Source organism: Megalobrama amblycephala, unplaced genomic scaffold (assembly GCF_018812025.1).
Source record: "Megalobrama amblycephala isolate DHTTF-2021 unplaced genomic scaffold, ASM1881202v1 scaffold253, whole genome shotgun sequence".
NCBI classification, from domain to species: Eukaryota; Metazoa; Chordata; class Actinopteri; order Cypriniformes; family Xenocyprididae; genus Megalobrama; species Megalobrama amblycephala.
The window spans coordinates 1,191,263-1,213,381 of record NW_025953340.1 but is presented as its reverse complement, the minus strand read 5'-3'; the positions used below and the strand labels follow the sequence as shown (position 1 = coordinate 1,213,381).

At 40.8% G+C, this 22,119-nt stretch overlaps 1 protein-coding gene across 5 annotated transcripts in view; it reads left to right on the top strand.

Annotated features, from left to right (window-relative positions):
- Positions 1 to 22,119, top strand: part of LOC125261066 (membrane-spanning 4-domains subfamily A member 15-like) — a 101,874-nt gene that overhangs the window by 44,334 nt on the left and 35,421 nt on the right. Inside the window, exons 1-2 of one of the 5 annotated variants that reach the window (XM_048179620.1) lie at positions 18,639 to 18,922; positions 19,077 to 19,143. The exons of 2 other annotated variants lie outside the window; for them this stretch is intronic. The gene's annotated coding sequence lies outside the window, so the exon portion shown is untranslated. Of the gene's footprint in view, positions 1 to 18,638; positions 18,923 to 19,076; positions 19,144 to 22,119 lie in introns of those variants that run through there. 2 more of the 5 variants (XM_048179618.1, XM_048179619.1) reach the window with 2 other exon arrangements.

The window sequence follows — 22,119 nt, the reverse complement described above, 5'->3', positions numbered from 1 at the left end:
GAGCAGTATATACTTAATGAGTGTTATTTGTGTACATGCAAAATATGCAAACTTGCCATTAAGGTATAAATGAATGCATAGGTAGCTCAACATAACCTGATGAAGTCTGGTCTTTATGTTTTCAGCACAATGGTTAATCTGAAATTGGTTTAGAAAGTGAATTATGCATAAGAAAAACCTTAAAGTCATTGTTCTAAACATGAACATTAAGCTATGCAAATGAACCTCATGCAAGAAAGGGGCCATCCAGTGGCCACCTCTGACAGCATCATCCAATCAAAACACTGGATGTGAAAGGTGCTGTAACGAAGCGGGACTGAGGCAGAGATCCAAATGCAGCATTTTATTAAAGTAGAGTGGTCGTACAGGCAGGGTCAAAACAGGAACAAACAGGAACAGTAAGGAACAGGCAGAATCGTAGTCAGGGTACAGGCAGTAGATCGAGGCAGGCGGATATCATACACAGAACGGTATACCAGGCTAGGGTCAGGACAGGCAGCAACGGGTCAAGAAACAGGAACAGGCAGCAACGGTAACAGACAGGCAGACAGGAATATAAACGCTCGGAGATGATACACTGGGTAATCAAGACTTAGCCCCAAGGTGGTGTGTGTGTGAGTCCTTTATAGTCCTGGTAATGAGTATCAGCTGGGTGTGATGATCAGTGTGGAGTGTGCATGGCTGTATGTGGCAACAGGTGATAGGTGGAGTGAGTGCATGTGATTGACAGGGAGGATTATGGGAAATGGAGTCCGGAGTGAACAGGAACAGATGGTGATCGTGACAGAATGCCCCCCTCCCGGAAGGCGCGTCCTCGCGCCGTACATGGCACGAATAGGGAGGGGGGGTGGGTGCATTGGAGTCTGGAACGGGAGCAGGATCTCCAATGCAAGTTCCACGATAGCCATGGCGGGTCAGGTACCACGGGCGGCCACGGCGGGTCAGGTGCCACGGGTGGCCATGGCGGGTCAGGTGGCTTGGGCGGCCACGGCGGGTCAGGTGGCTTGGGCGGCCACGGCAGGTCAGGTGGCTTGGACGGCCACGGCAGGTCAGGTGGCTCAGGCATCCACGGCAGGACAGGTGACTCAGGCAGCCACGGCAGAACAGAGTCTGTAGGTGACCCCAGCGGGTCAGAGTCTATTAAAGGCCATAGTAGTTCAGAGGCCCTTAACGGCCATGGTTGAGCAGGGTCCCCACCCACAAGCACCCCACCCCTGGGTATACTGCCCCCCCCAAAAAAGTTCTTGGGATTTCCACGGGGTCCATAGCAGGTTCGTGGACAGAAGGCCTGGATGGCGACAGCAGGGCAAAATGCTTGGGCAGCGGCAGCAGCAGGGCAGGCAGCCTGGGCGGCGGCGGCGGTAGGCCTGGCCAAGGGAACTCAGTGGCCATATCGGGGAGAGCGGACAGCTCAGTGACGGCAGCAGGTTCAGGCTGGGGCTGCTCTGGGACGAAAGCGAGCTGCTCGGACTGCTCCGGGACGGCAGCGGGCTCGGGCTGCTCCAGGACGGCAGCGGGCTCGGGCTGCTCCGGGACGGCAGCGGGCTCGGGCTGCTCCGGGACGGCAGCGGGCTCGGGCTGCTCCGGGACTGCAGCGGGCTCGGGCTGCTCAGGGACTGCAGCGGGCTCGGATCGCTCCGGGACTGCAGCGGGCTCAGGCTGGCAAACTGGTCCATGGTCAAAGAAGCCTGAGTGCATCCTCCAGGCCCGCAAAACAGCCAGAACATAGAATGTGAGCACAGCCCTTCTGGCCATGACGGGACTGACAGGAAGCGCATGCGGGGCTGGAGCAGACTCACTGGCTGGAGCGGATTCTGGAGCGGACTCACTGGCTGGAGCGGATTCTGGAACGGACTCAATGGCTGGAACGCCCCCTGCATCCTTGAGCAACGCAGGGGCGGCCATCTTGCCCGTGGGCACTGGCAAAGCAGCCATCTTGTCCATAGCGTGCAGGGCGCTTGAGTGCGTTGAAACAGGCGAGCTTGAGTGCGTTGAAACAGACGAGCTTGAGTGCGTTGAAACAGACGCACTTGAGAGCGTTGAAACAGACGCACTTGAGAGCGTTTATAGTCCTGGTAATGAGTATCAGCTGGGTGTGATGATCAGTGTGGAGTGTGCATGGCTGTATGTGGCAACAGGTGATAGGTGGAGTGAGTGCATGTGATTGACAGGGAGGATTATGGGAAATGGAGTCCGGAGTGAACAGGAACAGATGGTGATCGTGACAGGTGCCAATTTGCATTTCCCTCCTTCTTGGGACAGATTAAAAGGCTTGTCTCTGAGACAAAGAATTGTCCCAGTTTCCGGGTTGCTGCAGTTTTCCCTTCTGGTTCCAGGCTCCAGTTCCTGTTCCAATCCCGGTTCAAGGTTCCAGTCCCAAGATGTGCTCTATAGTCTAACTATATATAACTCTGAAGTCTCTGAATCTCTAAAGAGAGACAAGGTAGTTCTGCAAGAAGTGAATTTGGGATTTTGAAAACTGCAACGGAGACAATGATGACAAGCTTAGCCCCCATATTCAAAATACCTTCTGCACCATCTTCAAGGTCCTCTCATTAGAGATCCTCCAGATCTGCTTGTTCCAGACTGCCCGGATCTGCACTGACTTCAGAATCTAAAGATCCCTCTGTCTGCATTTCCCAGAGAATAAGGATCATGTGCACAGATATTAGAACCTTCAAGGCTTCTGCATGTTCCAGGAAAATCAGTGAGTGATGGGCGCTCACCAATCTTTATCGCCAACACCTCAATGACACCAGACGAATATCTAGCATGCTAAATATCTGGAGCTGTCTGCTGACATCCTGTGCTGTCACGTGTTGTGATGCAAAAGCCAATGAAATACACACTGATGTCTATAGAAGCAGCAACAATCCATTCAAATATAATTTGCCGATGTTTATTCATATCAGATACACACTGTCTAACTATAAAGCTCACTCACTATATTGTAAACTTGTCTTAAAGCTTCAAAACTTTTTTTGGTTAAAACTTATCCAAAATAAATTTTTGAGCAAGTACATATCCAGCCAGTGTCTCCGTATCTCCTTATCTTACCTCGATTCACAACGGTAAGCTTGTAATAATGTTTTATAGTAAGTGTGACCTGGTGGCTTTCCGTGGGAAATTCGAGCATCATTGCGTCATTACACCACGTCTTCAAACAAAGGAAGGAATCCAGGCAAGTCGGCTTCATCATGTGAGGATGCTGCTTTTAGAGGATCATTTATAGCCTGTTCTCACAGCAGCTGAAATAATTAAACTTATCATTTTGATGGTGGATTGTAATCCAGAAAGTTCACCTGTAGTCAAAAGCAAAAGACTTCGGACTGTGGAGTGGCTACAGAAATTGAAATCTACAGGTAACGCTAATACACACATAGTCACGCAATGCTGATGTTGTTAACATTAACTGTTCGAGAACAAAGTATAACAGTAATAATAATTTGCACGGTTTGACATGATATGAGCTAAGCGATCGTTAGTTTTAATCACTGTTGGCAGCGTGATTTATTGTAGGCCTGATGCTTTTTCTTACTTGCTCAGATGACATTTTCTGGTGAAAATTCTTATTTTGGTCATACTTCAAGACTACAATCTGTGATTCTGAAGTACAGTTTCCACACTGACAGCCAACTTTAGATTCATCCGTGTTGAGCAGTCATGAGGATGCACAACCCACGTAAAGATGAAAATTGATGCAAATAACTGCAATTACAGGATCTGTAAAAAAGACAAAGAAATGTCTTTTAGTTTTACAACATTTATCTAAGGACATCCAAATTATAATCCCCTAAAACACATTAAATGAACACAGGCATACTTTGTTAGGTAGATAAACTAAATGTTACTGAAATTTAGGCATTTTTCAGAACCAGGTGTAATCCCAATTCTATTTTATACCCCTTCGCCCTTCCCCTTGAAACAGAGTGGCAAGGTGTAGGGGTGAAAATATAATCCCCTTAAGAAATGGGACACCACTACTACACCATTACACACATCATCATAATTTATTTTATTAGTGTCCTGTAACATTTAGCCAGTACGAACAGCAAAGTGCACATATCAACAGAAATCAGGCGCGAGCACGTTTAACAGATTACTGACTCCCGACATTGTTTTGTGCTGTATTTTGGACAGTGTTTGGTTTCCCAAGACTGGTTAAGCTGCTTTTCCATAAGACCGAGCCATTTGTTTAACCGTTGCATTTCGTGCCGAGTCGGTCCGGTACGGATATGGTTTCATTTTCTACTGTGGCGCTACGATAACGGAGCTCTTTGCAAAGTAATACAAATGAGTTAGTTGTTGCCTTACGCAAGAGTCTATAGACGATACGAGATGTGTTCACATCATTCAAATAGCATGTTTAGCAAGCTACGGAGAATCTGGCAGCCAGATTACACATAAGTGATCGATCCTGAGTGGAAATATCACTACCGTACGTAGTATTAGTACGTTAAAGATCACTTCATCTGGAAAGCATCTGCTGTTTACAAACATCTGATAGACGTCATTAAGATGTCAGTTTTACATACATTCTAAATCACAAACATCTTAAAGACATCTTCTAAATGTCTATTTGACATCTGACAGGAAACGTCAGATGAACAAACACTCTAAAAAATAAGTCTTCCAGACATAAACATCAAATAGACGTCTCCTATGTGTGCTAGATATCTGGAAGTCATTCTTCAAGCTCCTAGGTGTGACCGTAAGCCTCTCCTCCGGCTACCATCCCCAAACGAACAGGTAGACGGAGAAGAAGATACAGGAGATCGCCCGTTTCCTACGTACCTTCTGTCATGGTCACCAGGACTCCTGGAACCAGTTTCTGGGTTGGGCAGAGTACACCCAGAACTCCCTCCGTCAGCCTACCACTGGACTAACTCCCTTCCAGCGCGTACTCGGCTATCAACCCCCACTGTTCCCCTGGAGCGGGGAACCAACAGATGTGCCAGCAGGGGATTACTGGTTCCAGGAGAGCGAGAGGGTCTGGGACTCAGCTCATCTCTAACTCCAACGAGCCCTACGCAGGCGCAGAATGGCAGATGACCTTCGACGTTCTGAAGCACCCAACTACCAGCCAGGACAGAAGGTCAGAGACACGCCAGGCTCCACAGTCACCCAATCACAGCGCACTCCCTCACCAGAGTACTAACCATCCACACCTGCAACCCATCAGCACAGCAATCACCAGCACCATAAAAGACACAGCAGCACACACAGTCACTATCCGGTCTCGTTAATGCATCCAGTGGAGGGCGATGTGAAACTTTTACTGTTTTCAGTGATGAGCAGCCTGTACATATCTGTTCACATTTACAAAAATGTGTTTTGGGGTTTCATGACCCTTTAAATAAACACTGCCCAATAATGAAGTGGTCAATCGAGTGATGATTGAACATTAGTGATGAACACCTGCTGTTAACAAGCAGAATCACTGAAGAGAAGAGGAATAACAAGAACAGAAAAAGAGAAGAGACAAGCATGTTATGCACATGATTCACAAAATCCCAAAATCCTATTCCAATATGGATTCAGTTCCTCATTCTACCAGGCCATGGCAGAACATAAGAGTCAAGAATTTGTTGACCTCTGGGAGCGGAACCTCTGTTTTATCTAACTCCTTGTTGTGACTTTATGGGTTAAGGACTTACTATATTGGAAGGAGCTATCTGACTCAATTTTATTAAAAAATTTTAATTATTATATTTAAGACCATAAATAACTACATTTGTGGTGCCCTCATGTGAGGTTAGTCCAAAATCACTAGAAGCCTTACACACTACTGCCAACGCCACTGTAAATAGACCTTTGCATTAAGATTATTTGTATTATCCCACTGGAAGGTAAATTTACTAAAGTAAAATGCACATAATTTAGATTTAAGGCCCTGAGTTTCCCTCATTTCAGGGTTAACATACTCAGAGTTTTCACTTAACCTCCTTTTCTGAAACGGCCTCTGCTCACCAGCTCGCGTTACCACTGCTGTTATGTCAATAAACACCAGCTCAGTGAATACCTGTGTCTCATCCCCTGTTTGTGATGACAGTACTGTTTTAGTTTGACAGTTGTTTATTCTTGTATTTTGTGGTGTTCATGATTTCCTGTTCTTTTGTAGTATTGTACTTGGTCTTTGTAGTTCTTCTACTGCTTCCCCACCCTAATTAAGCCTAAGTGCTCCCTGTTTTCCCTCGAGTAATCATGTATTTTAGCCCTGTGTTGGCCACTGTCTCGCATCTGCTGTTGCTTGTATTCCTTGTTCATTTCATGTATTATGTTTCAGCTTTTGATTTATTGAACCACATTTAATCAGCATATAGATCCAGCTTCAACTCATTTTTAACATCATACTAGAGGTAAGTATTACACTACTGATTATTTGATAAATTTGTTAATGACTCTGTTTGGGAAGGTGTTTATTACCTCATGATATTTTTGTTACAAATAAGGAAAGATTAACTTTAAGCAAAACACTGAAATTCTGTGTAAGTCTTCTTACCAGAAAAAAAACTTTTCTTGGTAGTCTTTAAACAATTTAAGGATTATATTTCTGCCATTTGAACTAACCATAATAGTAAAATTTAAAACTGTTTTCTGTCTTCATCATCTTTGAATAAAGTTGTTTGAATGAATTGAAACATGAAGAAACAATAAATGTTATGACTGTGATGATCATTATGTCACATTTTTTGTACAATATTTACAAGCCTGTTTCCAAACCAGCATGAAGATTATATAAAATACAACTAAGCCAAATTAAGTAAGATTTAATTTAATCATATTATGAATGGGAATATATACTACAGTGGAGTGTCAGGCTTTATTCCTTGGAAACAGTGGACAGCTTTGCCACCCGTCCTAACCATCTGAGCTCCAAACACTTATCTTTCATTCTGGGAAACAGTATTGTAACACAGGATGCATTATCTCTGAGGAGTGAACTATAAAAACGCACAGCAAAGTATTTTTTTCTGGTAAAACAAAATACACCTCATCTGACTACCTTTATACAAATGACTGTCTGTGCATTATGTCTGCATTTTGTTGTTTATTTTACTTGTACTTGGCTTTTATACATGTTTCCAGGGGTGGTGTAGCAACTGTAACAACCATCCAATGAGAATATACATTAAATCATTGTAGAACATCAGACATAAAGTAATAAGTCTTGCATCCTTGAAGACCAGAGAGAGAGAAAACAGGGAGAAACCAAGAAAGAAAAGTCAGGCTGATTAGATTTATCTTTCATTAGTAATGTGTGGATTTATGATGGTGGTAGAGCACTTTTGTTAATGCTAACTTTTGTTTGTGAATACAGCAACTGTTAAATACCTTAAATGCTGTAGATCAGTTTAAACATGAGTTGTTTGTAATATGGACTGATCAGGCATAACATTATGACCACCTTCTTAATATTGTGTTGGTCCCCCTTTTGCTGCTAAAACAGCACGACCCGTCGAGGCATGGACTCCACTAGTAGAGGTCTACAAAGAGTACCCTGAGGACCCGGGACCCGACCGGGTTCGGGTCTATATTTTAAATGGTCAGCTGGGTCCGGGTCAGGTCCCAATCTATTACTTCGGTTTCCAGGTCTGTTTAACATTGTGTGTATACCCGAGCCAATCTGATTCGGAGATCACCCGTTCATCTAAGATGAACATGAATGTTTTCTATGATGTTTACGATGTTTAAAAGCTTATGTTTCAGGTTGCTCCAGCTAACACGCATGTGCAGTCTCATGCGAGCACACTTTCTTTCTCCTATTTTTATAATAATATTATGAATGAACCGTCTTGTTATATCTGAAGTTTTGGTCAGACTCGGCTCAGAAAGCACGGAAATGATCGCAAATAGGCAATGCTGATGTCAGCGGCCATGTCACTGAACAAGCGATCATTATTCAAAAGGGCAAATTAACAGTCAAAGTTATTTTAATATATGAGTAGACTCAAGATACAGCAAAACTGCAAAGTCGCATTTGTCATCGTGGCAGTATGTGGACTTTTAAAGCTGTAATAATGAGTGGATTAAGCATTTAAATCAGCAAGAGATGGATGAACTTTCTTGGCAAGCAGGATTGTGCATCAGCCAGGTACAAGGGAGAAGTAGGTAAGACAAAACTTTTTATTTTTCGCAACATGTTTATTGACTTATTAATAGCAATTTGCTGTGGAATAGACCTATGTGCCGATCGGGTCCAGTCGGGTCTGTTTCTTCCCGGCCGGGTTCGGGTCCAGCTTTCAAATAATGGACGGGACCGCGTTGGTTCCGGGTATTACATCTATGGCATTTCTTGGTTCTGCATGGGTCCGGGTCCAACTTTCAAAATAATAGTCGGTTCCATGTAGCACATTTACGGGTCTCTTTTTGGGTTTGGGTATGAATTTTTGGACCCGTGAAGACCTCTATCCTCTAGACCCCTGAAGGCGTGCTGTGGTATCTGGACCAAGATGTTAGCAGCAGATCCTTTAAGCCCTGTAAGTTGCAAGGTGAAGCCTCCATGGATCAGACTTGTTTGTTCAGCACATCCCACAGATGTTTGGTTGGATTGAGATCTGAGGAATTTTGAGGCTTTTTCAACACATCAAACGTGTTTTTGTGCTCCTCAAACCATTCCTGAAGCATTTTTGCTTTGTGGCAGGAGCATTATCCTGCTGAAAGAGGCCACAGCCACCAGGGAATACCGTTTACATGAAAGGGTGTACATGATCTCAACAATGCTTAGGTAGGTGGTATGTGTCAAAGTAAAATCCACATGGATGGCAGGACCCAGGGTTTCCCAGCAGAACATTGCGCAAAGCTGGTGCATCCTGGTGCCATGTGTTCCTCAGGTAAGCAATGCACACACACCCGGCCATCCACGTGATGTAAAAGAAAATGTGATTCATCAGACCAGACCACCTTCCTCTATTGCTCCGTGGTACAGTTCTGATACTTGCGTGTCCACTGTTGGTGCTTTTCGACGGTGGACAGGGGTTGAAACCAGCATAACCAGCACTTCTTGAGCAATTTGAGCTACAGTAGTTTGTCTGTTGGATCAGACCCTACGAGCCAGCCTTCGCTCCTCATGTGCATCAGTGTGCCTTGGCCGTCCACGACCCTGTCGCCAGTTCACCACTGTTCCATCCTTGGACCACTTTTGATAGATACTGACCACTGGAAACCAGGAACACCCCACAAGAGTTGCAGTTTTGGAGATGCTCTGTCGTCTAGCCATCCCAATTTGACCCATGTTAAAATCACTCAAATCCTTATGCTTCCTTATGCTCTCTAACACATCAACTTTGAGGACAAAAAGTTTACTTGCTGCCTAATATATCCACCCACTAACAGGTGCCGTGATGAAGAAATTATCTTTGTTATTCACTTCACCTGTATGTGCTCATAATGCTATGCCTGATCGGTCTAATAACTGTGAAGATTGTTTTTAAGGCCTAGTGGAATTATTCTAGTTATTGATAATTCTGGGACATGACTGCTTTTTCCAGAATATGAAGACCACAGACCCCAAAACAGGAATGGTTTTACAGGTAGAGGCCACTGACATTTTTTTCCCCTACTCATCTTTTCTGACTGTTTTTCACTACTTCACTAGTCATTTGGCTAGGATAGGTGTGATACCTGGACCCTACAGAGGTTGCACAGGCAGTCTAACTCCTCCAGGATTGCACATCAATACATGCCATTGCCAGAGGTTTGCTGTGTCTCCCAGCACAGTCTCAAGAGCATGGAGGAGATTCCAGGAGACAGGCAGTTACTCTAGGAGAGCTGGACAGGGCCGTAGAAGGCCTTTAACCCATCAGCAGGACCGGTGTCTGCTCCGTTGTGCAAGGAGGAACAGGATGAGCACTGCCAGAGCCCCACAAAATGACCCCCAGCAGGCTACTGGTGTGAATGTCTCTTACCAAACAATCAGAAACTTTCATGAGGGTGGCCTGAGGGTCTCACGTCCTCTAGTGGGTCATGTGCTCACTGCCCGGGACCGTGGAGCTTGGTTGGTATTTGCCACTGAACACCAGAATTGGCAGGTCCACCACTGGCACCCTGTGCTTTTCACAGATGAGAGCTGCTTCACCCTAAGCATGAAAGGGTCTGGAGAAGCAGTGGAGAATGTTATGCTGCCTATAACATAATTCAGCATGACCGGTTTGGTGGTGGGTCAGTCATGGTCTGGGAAGGCATATCCATGGAGGGATGCACAGACCTCTACAGGCTAGACAACGGCACCCTGACTGCCATTAGGTATCAGGATGAAATCCTTGGACCCACTGTCAGACCCTACGCTGGTGCCAGCAATGCCTGGCGGTTTCTGGAGGATGAAGGAATTAATACAATTGAATGACCCTCATGCTCGCCTGACCTAAATCCAATAGAACACCTCTGGGACATTATGTTTCGGCCTATCCAATGCTGCCAGGTTGCACCTCAGACTGTCCAGGATCTCAGTGATGCCCTGGTCTAGATCTGGGAGGAAATACCCTAGGACACTATCCGTTGCCTCATTGAGAACATGCTAGTTGAGAACAGGCTAGTCCATTTTGCAATTTCAGCAAAATGGACTAGCCTGCTGCATCATTTTTTCACTTTGATTTTTGAGGTGTCTAGAATTCTGTCCTCTGTAGGTTGATAATTTTAATTTCCATCAAACAATGTGGCATCCTTTCATTCCTAACATCAGATGTGTTTTAAAAGTGTTGATTTTTTTTTTTTTTTTTTTTTTTGACCAGTGTATAATATTTTAATAAATACACTGGTATTTTATGTACTTATTTTTCACATGATTTTTCATCTCTTCATTAACTGTGATTTTGTACAGGTCAATCTCATATTCAGAAACAAGAATGTCCAGTACCATCATACCCACAAACTCTGGGACACTGATCAACCAGTTTCAGCAACCAGAACAAACGGCACCAGCTGAAAGAGGGACAAATGTATTTCCTCCAGGACTTGAGGCATTTCTGAAAAGACAACCAAAAGCACTTGGGGTGAGAAATCTTTCAATAATTGATTATCATATGTGTCTGTGAGTGTGAAGGAGGAAATGTACAGGAACATATCCAAAATAGCAGTAGTAGAAACATTCACAGGTTTTGTTGTGTAGATCTGGTGACCCTGCTCAGCTGAAAACTGTGATTAATTATGACCCCTGCAATAAATATCTGTTTTCTGGTCTTATTCAGACTGTCCAGATAATGATCGGCCTGCTGATTCTCCTGTTTGGCATCTATGCAGAAACCATCTTTGTCTTCAGTGCCATTTCTTACTGGGGATCTCTCATAGTGAGCAAACTTTATACAATTAAGTATAGTTCTGTCTTTTATAAGCTAAATATTCTAACTGAAGCTTCCTTTCTCTCTTCTCTCAGTACATTACCACAGGATCACTGAGCATTGCTACAGAAAATGCACTCCATGTCAAAGGACCCTCCAGTCTGTGTTTGGTATGCACCAATTATTATTTATAGAACACTTTAAGTATTTCGATACCACTGCAACAACTATAAGCCTAACTAAAGACAAACGAATAGACAGTAAAAATAAGATTACACACATTAAATCATTAATAAATACTATAGTACAGTTACAAATAAAGTTAGATCTAACCGTAGTATTCTCAGGTACAGAAATGTAATAATTAGATATAATTTCAATGCATGCATAGTGTCCGATGTTTAATTTCTGATGTTCAGGGGTGCTAACAGCAATTTTTAATTTTATATAAATGGGAATCAGAGGCCGTAATGCTAATGTTATCCACAAGAGGGAGGCACGGTATAAAATCTGTATAAATGGTTAATTTGAATGACCATGCATTAACAATTCGTTTGCCCATATAATCTTTAGGGTAGTAGGTTAGCTAATTTGGCTTGCTGTCCACTGAGGAGGGGCTCGATGTTCTGGGAGAAATGGCTTGCAGTATGGTATTTGTGGATGTGGTAAGAAGATGTCTTGAGAGAATGGACCAATGTTCTAACACACCAATGTTCTAAATTTGAAAAAGAAAATAAAACATCTGTGATTTTATTTTGATGACCTGGGATATGTTCATCTATGATGATGAACTGGTAATAGACAGAAATTCTAAGGGGCAATTAACATTTTGGAACCCTATAGATTGGCTGTTACTACTATGGGATACAGGTTTATGAGAATGATTGCTTGGTCTATGTTGTGGTGGTGGAGAATTCAAATAATTTGGTTACTCCAATTGGGCTTATGCGGAATAAGGTGGAGAATCAAAAGGGGCCGATCATGAATCCGGAATCTAGTTCTTTTTGATGAGGCCTTCCACTATATTGGGTCCAGCTGTTGCAGATTATAAGTTATTGCAGATCAAGCTGGAGTCAGGTATACTTTCCAGACTGTGCCTGAAATGTTCTGTCAGGCCTGAAAGAAAGAACTGGTTGGAAATTGTCTGAATGGTGTCCATTTCACTAACTAACTGGGAAATGATGATTGAAGAAGAGAGAGGCTACTCACTTAGCTGCAAAGCTTGAGGTAGATATAAAAATTACTGCTCCGAAGGAAAACGATCAAATTAGGGAACGGTTATGGGTTGAGAATGTTGGTTGTTCCATGGTGACTGCGTTAGGAGGAGCTGAAAGAGGGACTGCTGTTGCGAGAGAATGAGCTGGACAAGCGACTCAGACCAGAAGAAGTGTTTGGTGTTGGAAAAAGATGGATGCTGGGAGGAGGGCTCCATTACTGACTGTTGTCCAAGATGGCTGAAGTGAGAGAAAGGGGTTGGTGGGCAAAAGAGTGTTGAGATCATTTGCGGAGGCAACCTCGCTCTAGGATCTGTGCCAAGAAGAATGTTAGAAGAATTTGGGAAACAGAAGGGAGAAGAGGAATGAGGTAAGTTGTAAAGGGATAGAGCGTGGGAGGGTGAGGGACCACTAGCGGAGGCAGCCTCATGCTAGGATCCGCTTTCTGGGTAGGTTAGTTTGGGGGTGAGCAAAAGGTAACCATCTGCGAGAGCATATGACAGCCAGTAGCACAGTTCCTCCACAGACAGTCCATACTGGCATGATGAATACAATCCTCAACTGGACCACAACGCAGCCCTGAAGTATCAGCAGAGATCGAGTCAACTAGATCATCCATTGTGAAGGCCACATCAACACGACAGCCAGTGCCACAGTTCCTCAACAGGCCTTCCATACCGGCGTGATGAATACAATCCTCAACTGGACCACAACGCAGCCCTGAAGTATCAGCAGAGATCGAGTCAACTAGATCATCCATTGTGAAGGCCACATCGACACGACAGCCAGTGCCACAGTTCCTCAACAGACCGTCCAGTTTGTGTAGTGTGTATCCTCCTGTTGCAGATCATTGTCACGAAGTGTGAATATAACCGGTCCTGTGCTGACCACCGTTACCATCATCTGCGTTGTGTGTAAGAAGACTCGGGACACTTCTGATGTGGTTCACCAAAAAGGGATTTAATGACAGCCACGGCCACCATTAACTTCACTCAGTCTGTGGATTAACATGAATAAAGTTCATATCTCTCTCTTGTGGGCGTTTCATGAGACAATCCTCTCCCCAGGATAACCAATGTGAACTCATTTTGTGTAACAGTTGAGAAAATAAACATTGAAACATTATAGTATTAACACAGCACAAGAATATAAAAGCACTGTAATGAAGGGGAGTCCACTGGAGGCGAGTGAAGTTAGAACCCAAGTGCAGTTTAATGATAACAGTCCATAACATGAACAGGAACAAAAACACAGACGTGACTTGACAGACCTGACTTGAGCAGACTTGACTTGAAACAGACTTGACAAAAACTCTCACCGACAGCAGGTTACATAAATAATACATGACAAAGAAACATGGGGAAGACAATGGCTATAAATACAAGAACTGATGGAACACATGACTAGGACAACCAATGGGGAGGTGACACAAGGAACAAGAGAACCAATGACCAAACAGAACTGAAAACCACATGACTATAAACAACCAATGAAACTATGACACAGTGGCTGCGTCCGAAACCGCCTACTTCTCTACTATTTAGTAGGCAAAAAGCAGTAGGCGAGCGAATAAGTATGGCAGAAGCAAAAAGAGTAGGCGAAAATTGACCTGGGTGACGTACTAATTCTCGCGAGATTCGGCCGTGCGCCTACTTAAAGTGCGTCCGAAACCACCTACTTACCTACTATACAATGGGGGAAAAGCAGTAGGCGAGCGAATTAAGTATGTCAGAAACCTCAGTAATCATAAAATAGTAGTCGAGAGGTTCCCGGATGGCCTACTGCTTCCGCCTAGATTCTGAAGTGTTCCTCGATGGATACTTTTCTATCCCAGGAGGCCACAGGAGAGGATACGTCATATCAAACACGGAGGAGAAAAGCGGCACGGATGCTGTCAGATGTGAGTATTGAAAACCAAAAACACGGTTCCTCATGTTAAAGTCACATTTGTTGAACTACTATAGAGTAAACTGCTGAATGTGTAAAGATGCTAGACACTATAGTTGTGATTTTACTGTAAAACATGATTTATTATGTTTAGATAACGGGGAGCTCTAGTAAACACGCATAACTTAAGAGGATACATCTTAAAGATGCTTACTAAATGTTTATTTAACCTCTGACAGGAAAGTATTATGACTTATGAGTGATGGATTATGTTCTATGAGTGATGTGTGTGTGCTATTATGTAAAATTCACTGTTGTCAACATGGTTTACATGAATGCAAGTAATGTAAATAAACAAATGTACACTTAACTAGACAGACATAAGTTATCTATTTTATTTGTCTGTTAGTACTGTTAATTAAAACAACAAACATATCTGTTGGATAAAAAGTGAGTTAAAACAAATCTTCAACTACCTCAAGATTAAATCTTCAACTACCTTCAACTACCTGAAGATCTTCAACTACCTCTAGATTTGAGCACATAAATCTCAGAGGAAACTTGAATCGTGTCTGATGTTACAGGGACAGATGATCATGTGTGTTTATCTGGTGATGAAGGAATGATGCCATCAAAGGCTTTGAGTGAGTATACTACAGAAATGAATACAAAGTCTATTTAAATCTTAAGTTGTAGTTTATTTTAATTATTGTAATTTAAACAGAGTTATTACAGCACTTTTCTGATTCTTGATGTTGGAGCAGGACCAGCAAGGAAAGGTGACGGCAACATTTGTTAAAAAAAAAACAAAAAAGGAAAACCTGAAAAAAAAAAATAAAGTAAGATCATTTTGTTACTTCTAATACAGAAATCAGATGACATTGTGCTGCTAAAATGACTGCTGTTGTATTATGTTTGTGTATTTTTGTAGGATGTGAATGTCCTCAGACGGGTGTGAGCACTGAGAATGGAGAGACACAGCAGATCCTGGGAATGGTTCAGTGTCATGGATGAGACTCTCCATCACTCCTCCTGCTCTTACTGCCTCATCTGACCTGATGTTGATGTGGTCTCTTCATCTTCAGTGAGTCCAGAGCCAGCGAGAGCATCTAGACAAAGACCAAAGGACAGTGAGGATGTGATTTTGGTCAAGATTGTTCTGCTGGTTTCTGTTCATACACTGGAGCTTCAAAAGCATCATCAAATAATGTCATGAAGCTTCTGGAAGTCAGGCTCCATTGACTGATAGTGTAGAAACTAGCTGGACAAACTTGATCAAAATCACCTTTTGTGTTCAGAAAAATGAACACAGGGACTGAACGGCGTGAAGGCGAGTGAATAATGACTGAATTTATTTGTTTAGATTAACTAAACCTTTATGCCCGCAAATAGAAATAAGTATGAAATGTATGAATGCATTTATTTTATAGTAGTACCTTGAAATAAACAGCTTTAATTAGCATTTGTGCTCGAGACACTAACAAAAAAGGACTTAAAAAAATCTACCAAAAATTTACATTTATACATTGGCAGATGCTGTTATCCAAAGTGACTAACTGTGCTCTTATTACAGGGATGATCCCGCTGGAGCAACCTGGAGTAAAGTGTCTGGATCAAGACACACTGGTGGAGACGCTGCAGAGATCGAACCAGCAAACCTTCTGCTGACCAGCTCAGTGGTTTAAACCACTACACCACAAAAGTAATGAAGCTACAAAAGAAATCTTCATGTAATTGTAAAAATATGAAATGAAGTATGGCAAGAAACTGAATGCTGACATGAATGAAGTGTAAAAAGTTTTAATCTGTTTATTCAGTCATGATGATGGAGAGCACATGGATGTTTGCAGCAGACACAGCAGCAGACAGATTGTCCCGCACATCTTCTCCCACTCCTGCTTCAAGGTTGTGGGGTTCAGAGGACCATCATCATGGTCTTCCTCATCCTCTGGATCAACGATGTCCCCATTGAGAAGAGCAGCAGTGAGGGACATGATGGATGAAGGTGTTCATCAGCTGCTTCATCAGAATAAAGCTGCAGAATTGGACTGTACAGCAGGACTGTAAATACGTGATTGTTAGATCAATACATTTGAATAAAGCTTTGTGTTGTTGACTTGTATATGCATTTATTTGTCATTATTATTTTGTATTATTTATTTATTTATTAATTATGCTATTATCAGTAAATTTATATATTTTATTACTTCATGCATTAATTCACTGCTTGACTGTAAATGGAGATGTATTCACATCAGCTGTATTTGTCTAGTGTGTGTTCATGCACAGCTGTCATATGACAAAACATTACATTTTGCTTGTTTTACTAAAGAAGTAAAATGAAAAGTAATATAATTAAGTTTTGGTTTATGGTTAATGTTGGGGTGTGCTAGCAAAGCAATTAATTCTGGGGTAATCAAAATTAAGTAGTTTATACTTATATTTTTGGAGTATAAAATCAGTCTTCTCCAAAGGCGAGATCTTCGAGCAGCTGCTGATGTCTTGTTTGTGCAGACGTTGCTATCACTGATGAAAACCGCACTAGGTAGGGTTGTGGAGTTACTGGTGCTGTGAGGTGTTAGTGCACCTGTCACTCATATCTTTATTTTTATAACACAACCTATAATTACATACAAGATCAGGGAAAATACCATAGTGGCATCTTTAACTTTTCACTTTTGCTTGTGGATGAACTTTTTTTTTTTTTTTGCATATAAAATTAAGAAATTACAACATATTCATGTGAATTCACATTAGTAGTTAAATATAAGAACTTAAATTAACCCAACATATATTTAGTCCAAAATAAAATTACTGGGCAGGTGTTTCTTCAACAAGACCACAAAACGTTTAATCAATATAGTAGAGAAAAGGATATTTACAGATAGAAGAATTAAACCTGTCACTCATATCTTTTAAGTTGTTGCGCTTGTGATAACGTTGTAGGTCACATGATAACATCAACATGGCCGATTATATCAGGATCTCATTCATACTCAACGAGATTTGGCAGTTAAGTACCTACTCTTTTAGCGCTCGTTAAATAAGTACTTGTTGAAATTAAGTACCTACTCATTGAGTAGGCGGTTTCGTATGCAGCCATGGACTAACGGAGAACATGAGGAACAAGGGAAGCATGACAAAAACAAGCAACATGAAACAAACTACAAAATAATTCATCTTCAGAACACAAATTAAGATGTTTTTGATGGAATCTGAGAGATGTCTGTCCATCCATAGAATGCATTTGAAACTTGATCTTTGAAGCTTCAAAAAGTTCATAAAGAGATCATAAAAGTAATCCATATGAATAGAGCGTTTTAGTCCAAATTTTCTGAAGATAATCAATCGCTTGTTATGATGAACAGATTTAATTCAGGCTTTTACTCGCATGTCAACATTGATCAAACATAAACAGAAGTTCAACCAAACCTGAACGACACGCAAGAACAAACCTCTTGCGGACGCTCAAACTTGCTGCGTAACACATGAGAATGAACCTCATTGGTCCTGCACTGACTTTTTTTGACCATCACATTACGCTGCCACAAAGACCCCAACATATAATGGGTCACCGATGTATGGGTTTATGGTCCATTTAGACAAAAAAGGATGAGATGTATCGGCCCAAAAAGCATGTCAGTCCAGCAGGAAATGCCCTGTTTGCCAGATGGCCAGTCCGCCCCTGAGTCATTATTACAACCCTTATTTACCCGCTTAAATGCGTCTGTCAGCCGTGTGATGATGGCGTCATCTAAAACATGTCAAAATGTTTTAAACTGAGGTTAACAAAGTGTGTGGAAAGAGTTTCACAAATAAAGGAACCCGTTATAGCCACATGAAAGTTCACAGCGGAGGGAAGTGTTTCAGATATCTTTAGTGCAAGAAGAGTTTCACACATCAAATAGATACGAAAAGCCATTTGGAAACATCTTATTATTGATTTCATTGTGTTTTTTTCATTGGATGACAAAAAAGTGGAGAAGGCAGTTTGAGAATCCACCAATTCATGAACAACTGGAGTCATAGTCCATTTGTTTGTGAATTGGGCTTAACTGGTTGCATTGTTTCTGACTAACCAAGAAGAGGTTCATAAGAGTCAATTGTTTATGAAGCGGGCTATACTGAGTGCACTACATGCATGCCTATTCCACTGTCAATTAAAATTTGCACATGCTTCCCCTTTCCATATTCTTTAAAAAGCTTACGCTGTATGTCCTACGCCTTCCCTATTCTACTTACGGAACGAACACGGTGCCAGTTCCGTTTTTTTTTTTCCTTAAGTAGAACAGGGAAGGGATCTGACTGATTATGCTGTTTTGTTGATCTGATAATGTCATGTTTGCAGACACCAATTTCTGAAAAAAAGTAAACATTTCAGAAGAATTTTACCTGAAGTGGCAAATGTCAATAAACACCAGCTCAGTGAGTTCCTGTTTGTGTGGGACAGGTACTTTTTTAGTTTAGTTTTTTTTTTTTTTTTTCATAGATGCAAACTCCACACCTTTTTGAGATCAAAATCGGTCACCTATGAGATTTGCATAGGTAAATATGGTTATTCAAAAATATTGTACAGTGTTTCCTTTACTTTTTACTTTGAAACTGTTTTCCCTCAACTACTATTTTTAGTCCTGTGTTTTCCATTTGTTTTGCATCTACTGTTGCTTTTATTCCTGGACTTTGTGCTGTTTCCTCTCAGTATGGAACAGCTTTTAATCAGCATATAGATCCAGCTTCGTGGCTTCATTTTTAACAGCATACTAGAGGTAAGTCTTGCACTACTTATTATTGGGCCAAATTGGTTAATGACTCTGATTGGGACCTTTGTTTTTTGTTACAAATCAGGAAAGATAAATCTCAAACAGGGATAAACACAGAAATTCTACCATGATAAACATTTTCTTAGTAAATTTAAGTAGGAGACTGATGTTAGCTGCTCTTTTAATTTTATTATTCAAATTATACATTAATGTACGGAAGACGATTAGGGCCAAGCAATAATAAAAAAGATCCATCTCGAGATTAAAGTCATTATTAAATGAGATTAAACCCATTAAATTTCCAGAAAAAAATTCAAAATAAAATATTGAGAATAAACTCATGAAATTGTGAGAATGTCATTATGTTTCAAGAAAAAAATCATTACATTTCGATAAAAAAAGTCAAAATGTCGAGCATAAACTAAATTTTGAGTACATTTTGAGAAATCTTTATGTTTTGTGAAAAAACCCCATTACATTTTGAGAAAAAAAGTTGAAATTAAATGTTAAGAATAAACTCATTACATTTTGAGAATAAAGTTGTTATGTTTAGAGAAAAAACTTGTTAAATTTAGAGAAAAATGTCAATAATAAAATGTCAGATTAAACACGCATTGAACAGCCATGTTCATTACATTCTGATAGAGGACATGACAGAATTGGATCACTAGTCAAGCTATATTTTAGGCTTTCTTTTAGTAACTAAGATACTATCAGCTTTAGATAATTATAACTTTTATATGTATTTGTTCAAGCACAAGAAATATGTGTGCACTATGGATGAAGCGCAATACGCTCACCAGACGAGGCATATTCTCAAGTTCAAGGCGGCAGAGCAAAACAGTGAATCTAATCACCATAAAGACAAAAAGTTCACTTCAAGAATGAAAAAAGTGGTGTTGATGTGCTTTACTGTAAATGTGCGAACAGAAACAAAAAGGACAATCTATATCCCTACATAAGCACAGACTTTATTAAACAGGCTACACAAAATGTTTATACACAATCTTCCAGCCTATAGGGTGAAGTCATTATACTTATTTGCACATAGTTTATTAATAAGGTGTTTAGAGAATTTAAACTTTTAATTCCACTGTCTTTATACATTAAGACACACTAACGGTCTTCTTTATAATGCGCGTTCTGGAGAAAAATGCTTAACGTGTAATTAAACACGATCATCTGTTTATTTGCACATAGTATGGTTTATTAATTAGGTGTGTACAGAAATTGATCTTGTAATATCACTGTTAATGCATTAAGCAATGTTAAAGGGATAGTTCACCCAAAAATGAAAATTCTGTCATCATTTACTGAACTAACCCTTTAAGCTTTTTGACTACTTGATCCAACTCTGTCATGTCCTCTATCAGTATGCAATGAACATGACACATGAACATGTTCGAATTCATGTTTATTCTCGCCGTTTTTTTATCTACTTTTTTTCTCAAAATTGAATGTTTTCGCGAAACATGACTTTAATCTCAATTTAATTCATTTATTCTCAACATTTTATTTAAACTTTTTTCTCAATTTAATGAGTATTTTTCTTGAAACATGAGTTTTTTCTTGATACATAATGACTTTAATCTCGAGATGGATATTATTATTGCTTGGCCCTAATCCTTTTCCGTACTTCCGTATTAATGTAAGTCGTCTTACAAAAATAAAAATAAAACCCTTTTCTCAGTAGTCTTATATATAATATATAGTAAATATATATAGTTATATTTCTACCATTTGAAATAACCATAATAGGGGCACTTTAAAAATCTGTCATCTTTGAATAAGTTGGTTTGAGTGAATTGAAGCATGTAGAAAAGACATGTTATGGCTGTGCTGATCATTAAGTCACATTTTTGAACAATATTTACAAGCCTGTTTCCAAACCAGCATGTGGGTTACATAAAATACATCTAAGCCAAATTAAGAAAAAATTAATTTAATCCCATTATTATGAACGGGAATATATATCACATTGGAGTTTCAGGCTTGATTTCCTGGAAACAGTGGACAGCTTTGCTGCCCCTCCTAACCATCTGAGCTCCAAACACTTATCTTTAATTCTGGTAAAAAGCATCATAACACAGGATGCGATATCTTAGAGGAGTGTGTACTATAAAAACACACAGCAAAGTGCAAAAACAAAAAAAAAATAGATAGATATCGTATCACCACTTCAGGTTCACCATCAGACCACCATCAAATGTTAACCTTGCCTGGTCATTAACCTCCTAAGCAGTGGGGATTTCCGCCTGTATGTGGCCTACCCAAATTGAAAAGCTTTTTTTTTTTATAAATTATTTTTTGAAAGTGTATAACTCAGGCCCTGCAGACAGTTTTGGTTATTTCCTCTAGATTTCAGCAAACACTGGAAAAAAGAATTTTGTCTCTATCATGTTGTATGCAAGAGTCATTCAAACTAAACATAGTTTTGACATTTTTTGTCAAATAATAGTTTATCAGATTGGTTGCTGTGCTTTCACAATGAGTATAAGTATTGTAAATGCAGTAATATAGTAAATATACATACCAAACACAAAGTTCTCTCCACTAGCTGGCCGAGGCAATGATCACTTTAGCTTTCAAAAAACCCTTTTATCAATGCTTTCCCTTTCTAGATGTAATTATTGAAATCAAAACTATAAATCCACACGAAAACTTCAGTCAAAGCAGCTTGTGTGCATCAACCGGAACTAATCTGAAGAGATCAGCCTCTGAAGTGTCAAATTTCTCAGTTTCTGAATGGACGTTTGCCTTGATTGATATATGTCCCAGCAAATGCTGAGTTCCAGCCATGATTTATATACCATTGACGTCCTCAGAAAGCACTAGCATGCTTTGAGGTCGTTTGGAGATCACGTGTTTTTTCGATAGCACATTTCCTGTTCTGTACATCCACAACAACTTAGTTGATTATTTACCAACGGAAGCTCACAGAAACGTGGAAATAGTCTCATTTGAAAGAAAATATCCTGAGCT